Source organism: Cornus florida, unplaced genomic scaffold (genome assembly GCF_030987335.1).
Source record: "Cornus florida cultivar Cherokee Brave unplaced genomic scaffold, ASM3098733v1 CherokeeBrave_3.0.0_Hap2_Chr02, whole genome shotgun sequence".
In the NCBI taxonomy this organism is placed as follows: Eukaryota; Viridiplantae; Streptophyta; class Magnoliopsida; order Cornales; family Cornaceae; genus Cornus; species Cornus florida.
In genome coordinates, this window is record NW_026775572.1 from 10,552,193 (window position 1) to 10,564,594 (window position 12,402).

The 12,402-nt window shown below is 36.0% G+C and overlaps 1 pseudogene; it reads right to left on the reverse strand.

Annotated features, from left to right (window-relative positions):
• Positions 1 to 11,642: 11,642 nt before the first annotated feature.
• LOC132298032 (small nucleolar RNA R71) lies at positions 11,643 to 11,741 on the reverse strand (annotated as a pseudogene).
• Between the last annotated feature and the right edge of the window lie 661 nt (positions 11,742 to 12,402).

Sequence of the window (12,402 nt, forward strand, 5' to 3'; positions counted from 1 at the left end):
AAAGGAGAATTGGGAAATCAATGAGCTAAGCTAAGCATAAAAGGGGCAAAATTCTAAAAAATTACAAAGCATAGTAAAGCTTGAAAACTAAATTGAAGTTGCTTACCTTTTGTGAGCTTTTTCTAACTCAATTTCTAGTTAAATTGTGAGCCCGCGTGGAGGCAAGTCTTTAATTTCTTAGATAAATCATGAGCCCGCGTGAAGGCAATTTAATTTTTCTTGTATATGGTTGAAAGCATAGAAGTATGGGATCAATGTATGTGGAGGATGTTGGTTGATTGACTTGTTGTGGAGGAGAAGTGATTGTTACTTGCTTGTTGCTTTTTTTTGTTTTGTTTGTGCATGCATGGTCGTAGATCATTAAATCCTACTCTTGTCCCACTTAATTTGAATCTTGAATCCATTGTTCGTAATTCTAGGGGAAGGGGTAATTCTTGTCATTCTATTTCAATAATGGAAAACATCAATGAGGACCATGTGGAGGACCTTGGTCACATAGAACAACAAGGCATCCTCTACCCTAATGTGCATCATGACAACATTCAAGTCCCATTAAGTATGTCAAGACCATTCATTCCACCACAACAACAAGGCCAAATTCCATTGGGAATGCCTCGGCCAATTTTTGCTCCACAACTTCCCATGGTTCAAGTTAATCATGGTGTTCGTTTAGCACCATTGGTTGGGAATCCTCCCATTACTTTACGTGATCATTATGTGCCAAATGAATATAATGCACCTACATGCATTCAATTGCCCCCATTTAGAGCACATTATTATGAGATTAAATCACAAATTATTCAAATGCTTCCTAACTATCATGAACTTCCAAGTGAAGAACCTTACAAGCATTTGGACGAGTTTCTTAAAGTATGCTCCATCGTGAAATACACGGACATGCCAGAAGAGGTTTTGAGACTCAAACTTTTTCCTTTTACCCTTAAAGACAAAGCAAAATATTGGTTCAACAATCTTAGGCCTTTTCGATAACTTCTTGGGCAGAAATGCAACAAGAGTTCTTGAAAAAGTACTACCCGGTATCAAAGACCAATGCTATGAGAACTTCCATTCGTGAATTTTCTCAAGGGGATGGGGAATTGTTTAATGAAGCATGGGAAATATTTGATGATTTGCTTAGGAAGTGTCTACATCATGACATTCCTAAGTGGCAATTAGTCCAATACTTTTTTGAAAGTTTACCGGATAATCAAAAAGGAATGGTAGATGCATCTATGGGTGGTTCTTATCTTGATAAACATGAAAATGATGTTTAGCAATTGTATGAAAGTATGAGTGAAAATTTCATGCATCGATCTTTGTCCTCTAAAAATAGTAAAATTCTAGGTGGAAGGAAGAATATCGACTTATATCAAGTTGACAATTCTAATGACATAGCTGTCGAGGTGAAATCCTTAACTCAGAGGTTTGATCAATTTTTGGTCCACCACAATTTGGTGAACCAAGTGTCTTCCTCCCCTAATCATGCTCACCATCCATCTAATTAAACATACATGACTTGTTCTAGTGTCTTACATTCTACTTCCAATTGTCTACATGGATAATTGCAAAGTGAGTACCATGAATAAGTTAATTCCACATTTGTCAACCAAGGGAATAATCCCTATGGCACATACTACAATGCTGGATGGAGGAACCATCCAAACTTCTCTTGGAAAGGCCAAGGGGAAGGCTCAAACTCCCCAAGGTAGTTTTCAAGGAAAGTATGTTCCACCTCCAATGCAAATCCAAGGTTTCCAAGGTTATAAATCATCTTTTTAATCACATGGAAACCAATTTTCAAACTCTTATTTTCCTAATCAATCATGTTATTCTCAAGAAAATTTTAGGAGTCCCGCTTTTGAGGAGAAAGTGTTGACCGCTTTGGGTACTCTAGAAGCAAACACTCAATTATTTCATTCCCATTCTCAATCCATTACTAAGCTAGAAACCCAAGTCAGGCAAATAGCTAGTACTTTGAATACTAGAGAGAAAGGGAAGATGCCTCTAAATGCCCCACCAAAGTAACAATTAATTATGGAAACCAATGAAGGTCACACAATTGAACATGTTAACGCTGTGACAACCTTAAGAAGTGGGAAAATTGTTGACAATCAAGTTGGAGTTTCCAATGAAGAGAGTGAACCGGTGCAACCAAAAGTTTACACCCGTCCCGTTTCACATTCTATTTCTCTTTCATTGCATATGCATGATCATCTTGTTGAGAAAGTGGTGAAAAATGATTTGAACAATGATTTGAAAACTTTTTGTGTTGAAAGTGATTCAAAGAAAGATTTTGAAAAAGCTTTTGAGCCAAAGGCTCCATTTCTGGATGCCTCGAAAGGATCTATTTCTATTGAGAAACAAAAGACCAAAGTGAATGAAATCATTGAAGTGTTTAGGCAAGTGAAGATCAAGCTTCCGCTTTTGGATGCAATTAAACAAATTTCTAAATAGTTCATCTTCCAAAATGATTTCTAAAAATGTTGTTTTGAAAACAAATTTTGAAAGGGCATGGAAGCATAAGAATTGTTTTAATAAAGGACTGTCAATCTCATTTGAGTCAAATCTAACAAGTTCTCTAGGGAACAATTTGATGGGTAGGACTCAAAGTACTTTTTGCCCTATTAAGGAGGGGATGCACAACAAGATCTTTAATCTGGGCTAAAAGAGCCCAACGTCTTACTAGAGACATTAAACACTAGTGTTTCGTAGGGTTTACAACTCTATTCCTTCCACATTTCTTTTTATTTTTCATTTCTTGCGAAGCCTAGATATATCCTAGGTTCATCATTATTACTAGGGACTTTGATTGAGAATGCATGCACTATCATTTTCGAATTAAGCATTTTATGCTTGTTCGATTGATCTTAAAAGAGGTTTGATCGATCGAACATCATCTCTGCATCTAATCATCGCTCTGTCCTATCGTGCGAACATATCCTGCATATTTTAGCTCTCTGTCCCATCGTGCGAACTTTATGTCCGATCGATCTAAGTGTCCCAAGATTGATTTAGATTCTCCTCAGATTGATCTTCATTCCATACATAGAAAATTTTTTGAACCCACTGAAAATCACCTCTCTATGTGATCGTTTGAACATATCTGCAGGTTTTTCAGCTATTGGATTGATCGAGCTTTGATCGATCTATGTTCGATCAATCTGACTTCTTGTTGAATTGTATATATATATATATATATATATATATATATATATATATAAAATTAAAAAATATATATTTTGTTTTAATTTTCAAAAATTAAAAAATTTATTTGTCGTTTTATAAGTTCGATCGATTTGAGTTCCTTCATGATCGATCGAAGTTCGATTGATCTAATTTCCAAGTGATCAATCAAACTCGTCGAAGATCATTTTTAAAAATATGACCCAATGATCATTTGGATCAATTTTAACATCGATCCAAAGCCCTTTTTCTTCTCCGGCGAGTTGCCATCTTCTCTCCCATCTCCGATAACCTTCCGGTAACCTCTCAAGCTTCCAAACTTGATCACGATCTCTCATCTCTTACGGCCCACTTCTCTCCCTCATTTTTTGGCAAGCTTTTACACTTGTTTTCCATTTTCACACTTTATCTTCGTATTTTGACATTACTATACTTAGATCTGAGCTTCCATGTTTGATTTCTTATTATTTTTGTCATCTTTGAAGCTTGTGTGTGTGTATATATATATATATGTTCCAATTTTGATTTAGGGGGTCACGTGCCTATTCAAGTGACCAATATTGACTTGTTGAGGTGTAGAGGGGCCCACAAGCTAGCACGGGTGCCCCCCGTATTGTCCACATCACAAATCTATGACTGTTCGTGTTGTTTGTAGAGTTTGATCTGATGTGTCTATTTTTCTCTCACAATCGTACGATATCGTGTAGGATATAGCTCTATGCAAAGAGGATGTCGAACCCACAGGGAGAAGAGATTAGTATTCCAGTTTTTAACTTCGTTTATGGCTTACAGGTAACTTGGTTGGAAAGTTTGTTGGTTGTCAAGGTTTAACAAGTTAGAATTAAAATAAAATATTAAATTATTAAACTAAATTAAATACAAAGAGAGAGAGTCTTAGGGCTTTGATTTCACCACAACCATTATATTATGGTTAATTATACTAACTCTGGGAATTTAGCTATGATATTTTCCAAAAGAATTGAACTCAATAACATTTGTTCAATACGGAGTTAAAGAAAGATGTTTTACAAGATTAGCTAACTATAACCTATTTGCGGTTAGCGTGGACTATTCGCCTACCTACTTTACCTACTTTAACTACTTTGCGAATAAACCACCTTTCCTAAGCATAGATTATGAAAACGTTCTTTTGTAAAATACGTTGGAATACCATTATATGACCTTTATTCTTGTGTCTAGCAAGGTTCCGCAAGATACCGTACAACAAGGTAGGTTGAGAATAGAAAATAGACTATTACATCTAAGACAAGGTAGTAACAGTTTATAATCTATTAAAGCATGAAAAATTCACTTGAGTTGTCTCAAGTGCTTATAGTCATATAATCAAGAAAACATCATAAATTAAAGTAAAACCCAGAGTTGAAACAATCAAACCATAATATAAAGTTGGGTTACATCAGTGCCCTAAGAAAGGATTTAGCTACTCATGACAAGGTTGGATATCATCTGTGTTGAGTTCATCTCCATTGTCACGGATGGTACCTCTCTTCTTAGGATTTTCACTTCTAAGGTTGTAGAAACCCTAAAAGCCACCACACCTTCAGCCTTCTGAATAATCGCCGTAAAAGAGATTGAGATTTTAGACCCCTTCTATCAAGCTTTACGCCTTCTTTTATAGAAGAAAATATGTATTTGGTAGGCTTTTAGGTCTTCTAGCCCAACTGGGATGAGATACGGCTGGTAAAGAGAGGAATCCCGCAGCTTTTAGTCTGACATGTCATGCAATGCTCGAGCTTCAGGAATGGATGCTCGAGCTTTAGGGCTCATGCTCGAGCTTCAAGAACAAATGCTCAAGCTTCTCTAGATAGATGCTTGAGCATCAATGAATAGTGCTCGATCATCACATTGACACTTAGCCAATTTTCTTTAACTATTTTCCGAAGCATCTTTTCTTCAACACTTAGAATATTTTTGGGATTGAACTCCTTTAACATTACTCGATCCAAGCTTTATGAGCTCGAGCACTAGGTACTATGCTCGAGCATCAGGAGCTCATTACTCGAGCATCAATGGATGATGCTCGATCCTCTATAGATAGTGCTCAATCATGGGGGTAATGCATGAGACTTGGAGCATAGGCTTTTTATTTAAATTCAACTCATTAATTTTCGACGTATCATGCTCGAGCTTCAGGGTCAAGGCTCGAGCACTTTAGTTAAGGCTCGAGCACCCTTATACCAAGGCTCAAGCATCAAGGTACTGATGCTTGAGCATTTATCCTTGTTGACTTTTCTTTTTTTCTTTGTTGTAATGCTCGAACCTCAACACTTGGGCTCGAGCTCTAAGGCTTCAATTGCTTCAAACTTCACCAATTTAGCTATCGGCTTACTCTAAATGACCGGCAATGACTCTGTAAGCTTCGATATCATCATAAAATCCCGATTTTAACCATCTTTCTAGGAAAGTACCTACAAACATATATTAAACATAAATTATTCTAACTATGGATAGAAGTATCACTTTAAGCCTTAACTTATACGTAATCAGGGGCTCAAATATGCATATATTTAGTGCTCATCACACCCCAAACTTACATATTGCTAGTCCCTTAGCAATACAGAACTAAAAAGTCACTTTCATGGGAATCACGGTTGCATTTAGCTTATACAACAAGCCTTTAAACCCCTAAGTTACCCCTAGTGGATGAATTGTAGTCTCATGAGGGTTTCCAGTGAAGATACCTATAAACTTCAAATTAGTGCCTTAATTGTACAGTAAGCTCATTCAAGCCTATTTTCAAGTCATATTATCCCCTGTAGTTCATTAATCAGTCAAATACAACAAGTATACCAATCATGTAATCAGAAAAACTATCAACTTCCAATCTCAATTAAGCAACCATAGTCCCAACATATCAGTTCAATAATTTATTCAACAATTTTAATCTCTAAAGATGTTTTTTGAAAGTGATTCTGTAATTCATCATGTGGCTTACTATCCATACTTGTATTTATTCCTTGTCATTCCTCAATTTATAAGCAGACTCTTCAAATTCCAATTCCCAAGGCATTTTTATATTTTTTTCCGAGTATGCATTTTTTCAAAAAGGATACTTGTGTAATGTCCAGGTTTATTAAGCTTTCTAAATTACCCTTATAGCGAAATTTCAAATAATGACTCCCAGACCAGATGGTCTTAGGGCATTAAGTGTTAAAACTCCCCTAAGGACTTAATTGTTTAAGTAATCTAGGCAACCTAAACCCCTTATGTAACAAGCTTTCAGCCAATGACTCCCAGACCAGATGATCTTAGGGCATTAGGTGTCAGAACACACCCCTAAGACTTAATCACTTAAGCAATCTAAGTACAATCATGAACTTAATCCTTTTCTACTTTTTCTTTTCATTATCTATATATATATATATATTTTTTCATTCACATTGGTGAAGATTTTTTTTTGTTTGTTGCATACATACCAATTTTTCTATATTTCTTTTTTTCTTTTATGCCTCGGTCAGCAAAACTATCAAATCGACCTGATCATCTAAGTCTAACTCAAAACAAAACAAGACTTCCAATTTCTACCCCACAGACTTCATGCAAGTGTGAATATTGTGCAGAGTATAGCAGTTCAGAGATCAGCATCATTAAACAACAATTATCCCAACAGAGTGAACCACAGGCCACCAACTAATTTTAAAAAAATTCAAGGACTCCTTTTCACAGTAATTTAGCATACCAACCATGTCTAACCAACTTCAGACTGCAAATAGAGTATATAACCATCGATAGACTCAAACACATGTTTATATCAGCAAATCTATCCTTATGTTAGCAAAAAAATTTAGAATTTCAAAAATTTCAAAAATTCAACCCTTACCCCCAAACTTAGAATGCACATTATCCTCAATGTGTAAGAACAAAAGTAAGTTAGAAAGATATTACCAAATAAGCAGACAAGTAAAGATAGGACAAAATAATACATAGGTGAGTAAAAATGAATTTTCAGCATCTTCTCCTTCAACATAGTGGTTCCTCCAAACCAGCGAAGGTTGCTGTTAGTCAAATCACCCCCAAACTTAATCTGTAGTATCTGGCAAAATCAATAAACTCTAACACGCATCAGAGTATCAAATATATGGAGTAAGTATAGAGTATTATCATAATGCACGAAAATATCAACACAAGGATACTATAATAAATAAATAAAACATGTATATATAACTGAAATCAGTACAATGCTTTTAAATAGAAAGACTTAGGGCAACTATACATCATATAGAAAATAAATACAGCCAAAAAGAACTGCCTTAGTCAACAAAAATTTAGAAAAGTCCTAAGAACTAATTCGTATGTGGTGGTGGATGATCTGAAGAAGTAGCTGGAGTGGATAGAGAGCGATGAAGTAGCTCCTCTAATATGCTCTACTGCGCAGATAGCATCTGCCGCAGCACTGTCTGACCGTCCTGCAGCTCAACCACCCTGGCCTGTAAAGCTCTAATCGAGATGGCTTATGAGCCAAAAAGGCCTTATCCTTGGGCGACATTTTCTACCCACAACGAATGCTTGCATTAACTGTAAGACTAGAGCCTTGGATTTATCTTTTGGGAATATGAAAGTCAAGCTAAACATCTTCAATGCTATTTATCATCCCCACGATGATAGTGAATGCTTCTTCCATGATGATATTGATGAGTTGGTTAAGGAATCGCTCCCAACTATTTTGGCTAAGGATCCGTTAGAAGGTTTTTTGAATCACTTTAACTATGAAGATTTCGATATCGATGCTTCAATATCTGAAGTGAATTCTTTGCTCAATTCCACTCCTATCACAAATTTTCCTCTATGGAAATCTAGTTTAGAGCCTCTTCCACCACTTTCTAGTACTCCACATATTCTTTCTTTAGAGTCTCCACCTAAGCTTGAGCTTAAGCCACTACCGAAAAAGCTCAAGTATGTTTTCTTATGTTTAAATGACACCCTCCCGGTGATTGATCAGTTGTCAATTATACATCAACCTTTGCAATAGCACAAATCATTGTAAAATAGGGCTATTGATCAGGTAAGTCGAACCACTGGGACTGCTAGTTTATGGCAACCATGGTGTCTAAAATCACTTTAAGAATGATAAAGGGGTATAGAGTTTTGTTTGGGTTGTCACTAAAATTAGAAATTAAGAAATGCATAAAACAATAATTACAAGGAGATTAAGGAAAAGAAAATGAGTAGAGAGGACTTGGGAAGTGAATCCACTACCAATCCTATAAACATGCTAACTTGCTATTAACTTGGGAAAAAATTTCACTACATGGCAATGATATGTAGTAATACTAGATTGCTACATTATCCTCAAGAAATTCATAGGATCAAGACTTAAGTATAATCCCTGAAAGTGCAACATGATGAGTACTGAAAAGTATGTATTTAAATCCCTTAAGCTTAGGTATTCTAGAACCTTTATCTATCTTATTTTACCATTTTGTATTGATTTCGTGTTATTTCCATTTTCAGATACTTATCCCCAAAATAAGCTAACTCAGCCAAATAAGAGCATAATTGAAACAATTTTGGGATGAGTCAAAGAAAGGAGCAAAGTAGAGCAAAAGGAAGCAAAAAGGTGGAATTTCAGCAACTTCGATCGATCTTAAGAAAAGTTCAACCGATCCAACTTCCATCTATCTCAGCACTTCAAGATAGATCCAGACTATGATGTCATTTTCAAAGATCTCAAAAGTTCGATCTATCCAACTTCCTTCTTTGATCAATCGAACGTTCTTGTCCTTATCCAAATGATTGATCTTATCCAGTTGTACCACCCTACAACCCGCTTTTGTCCTTTTCCCAAAAATATCTTCAAAATATCTCAGATTTGTTTTTATCCAAAAAGGCGCCGCCATTGAGGATCGATCCAACTTCAGTTCGATAGATCTCAGCCATATTCAATCGATCCAAGTCCAAGGTTCGATCGATTGAACTTCCTCTAGTACGAAAAAGTTAAATTTCCAACTCACAAAAAGTTGTCCTTTATCTAATCATTGGGGAATATTTGTTGTATGACCCCAGCTCATTTTGGGTGTCATTTAACCTACCTATATAAAAATAAGGATTACTTTTTATATCATATTTTATCATAACACACCATATCATATATACCTTAGAGAACTCTTAGTGAGGAAGAAAAGAAGAGGAGGAGGCTAGAGACACCATTGGAGACTCTTCATCAACCAAGGAGCAGATTTCTTCCATGGAGCTTGCCCTTGAGGGTTAGAGAACATCATCTATGAGTGGCTAGACATTCTCTTGGGGCTAGAGTTAGCCCTAAGCATGCTTTCTACTTCTTGATTTATGTATTTTTTATGGGATTTGTATTGTGATTCATGTCTTGACACTTTTATATATATAGATCTTGTTTATTCAATGATTTATGTGGTTTAATGCTTCCAATTGATCATTTCATTCTATCCATATGTCTATGTATGCTAGAATTGATGTTCATGTGTTTGTCTTTATTTCTTGTGTTATTGATGCATGTCTATGTGTGTTGATGCTATAGATCTAGAGATTGCCAAGGCATAGTGCTTAATGTCATGTTCTGGTGGTTTATATGATGGTTCATACTCATTGTTTGATGAATTGTACCTCTCCCTAAGTTTAATTAGTTTAATTTCATGTCATTAGCTTAGTTGTAGTGTAGTTGTTAAATGGGAGGATAATCCATGCTTGTTGTTGATGTTCCATACTTATGAAAAGCAAGTAACATGTATCTCTATCCTTGTGATGTGTTTGATTGTGAGCTTAAATAAATGATTAATGGCTTAATTTGATATGTTGTGCTATCCACCATGTTGTTTAGATAATATATGCTTAATTTGTCATCCATGCTTATTGAAACAACCACACACACACTCTCTATATTGCAATATATGTTCTTCCCTTCATTAATAATTCATTAAAGGTGTAGAAAAGCTATACTTAGTTGTGATCTCTAAACCCCAAGATCTCTCTCTTTTATTTTCTCTATTGCATTATTATTTACCTTAGTTTAATTTGCATCTAGTTTAATCTAACCAACCAACCACTATTTTGATAACTCGACCTACTGACCCTAATTTTGATTCCTCAACCTAGTACGACACTTAATCCCTTGGGACGGTCCTTACTCACCCTAACTATATTTTTAATGAAAGGTAGTAGTGACAATTTCTAAATGTAAAACTTGGCCACATTGCATAAACTTTGGGTTTCGTTCGACAGAAACACCAAGTTTTTGGCACCGTTGCTGGGGATTGATTGATTGGTAACGTCGTATTTGTGGAATCAATTAGGATTAGTACTATTTTGATCATGTCTTTACTTTGTTTTCAATTTTTGTTACTTATTGTGTTTGTTCTTGGTTGACAAGGAGCATTGGGCTAAGAAGGTGAGCAAAGGAGTATTCCAAGCAAAAGAGCTAAGCAAGCAAAGGAAAAATGCTAAAATAAAAAAAATAAAAAAAAAAAAAAATTGCTAAGCTAAGCTATAAATTTGGATTTGAAGTGCTAAAGGACCTTTGTGAGCTTTTTCTTACTTAAATTCTTAGTTAAATCGTCGGCCCGCATGGAGGCTTGTATTTCAATTCTTAGATAAATCGTGAGCCCGCGGGGAGGCAATTTACTTTCCTTGCATATTGTTAAAGCATGGGAGTATGAGAACATTGAATGTGGAGGAAGTTTGTTGATTGTTGATTTGTTATGAAGGTGAAGTGTTTGTTGTTATTGCTTGTTGTGTTATATTGTGCATGCATGGTCGTAGATCATTAAGACCCACTCTTGTCCTTTTAAATTTTTATCTTGAATCCATTGTTCAAAACCCTAGGGGAAGAGGTAGTTCTAGTCAATCCATTTCATCAACGGAAAGACATAATGAAGACCATGAGGAAGACCTTGGTCACATAGACCAACAAGGCATCCTTCACCCCAATGTGCATCATGATAACATGCAAGTTCTATTAGGCATGCCAAGGCCATTCGTTCATCCACCACAACAACAAGGCCAAGTTCCATTGGGAATGCCAAGGCCAATCTATGTTCCACCACCTCCCATCATTCAAGGCAACCAAGGTGCCCATGTTGCACCTCTAATTGCTAATCCTCCCCTTGCTTTAAGAGATCACTATGTGCCTAATGAATATAATGCACCCACATGCATTCAATTGCCACCATTTAGAGCACACCACTATGAAATCAAGCCACAAACCATTCAAATGCTTCCTAACTATCATGGACTTCCAAGTGAAGAACCTTACAAGCATTTAGATGAGTTTCTTAAAGTATGTTCCACCATAAAATATACGGATATGCTGGAAGAAGTCTTAAGGCTTAAACTTTTTCCATTTACACTTAAGGACAAGGAAAATTTTGGTTTAACAATCTTAAGCCTTTTTCAATAAATTCTTGGGCGAAAATGCAACAAGAGTTCTTGAAGAAGTACTATCCGGTTTCTAAGACCAATGCTATGAAAACCTCAATTCAAGAATTTTCACATGGGGATGGAGAAACATTTCATGAGACATGGGAACGCTTTAATGAATTGCTTAGGAAGTGTCCACATCATGACATGCCCAAATGGCAATTAGTTCAATATTTCTTTGAGAGCTTATTGAATAATTACAAGGGCATGGTTGATGCTTCCATGGGTGGCTCTTATATTGATAGGCATAAGGATGACGTGTGGCGTCTTTGTGAGAGCATGAGTGAAAATTCTTTGCATCGTACTTCATCTTCGAAGAATGGTAGAAATTCTAGTGGTAGGAAGAGTGTTGGCTTACATCAAGTCAACCACTCCAATGAAATTGCCGCCGAAATGAAATCATTATCTCAAAGGTTTGATCAATTTTTTATCAACCAAAACTCGACGAATTAAGTATCTTCCTTCCCTAACCATTCTCATCATGCATCTAATGAGATATGTATGACTTGTTCAAGTGTTTTACATTCTACTTCCAACTATCCCCATGGACATGTGCAAAGTGAGCATCACGAATAAGCAATGTTGTTTTTACTAATCAAGGGAACAATCCTTATGGAAATCATTATAATCCTAGTTGGAGGAATCACCCGAATTTCTCTTGGAAAAACCAAGAGGAGGGCTTAAACCCTTCCCAAGGCGGTTTTCAAGGAAAGTACATTCTACCTCCAATGCAAAGCCAAGGTTCCCAAGGTTTTAGATCATTATATCAATCACAAGGAATCCAATTTTCAAATTCTCATTTTCCTAATC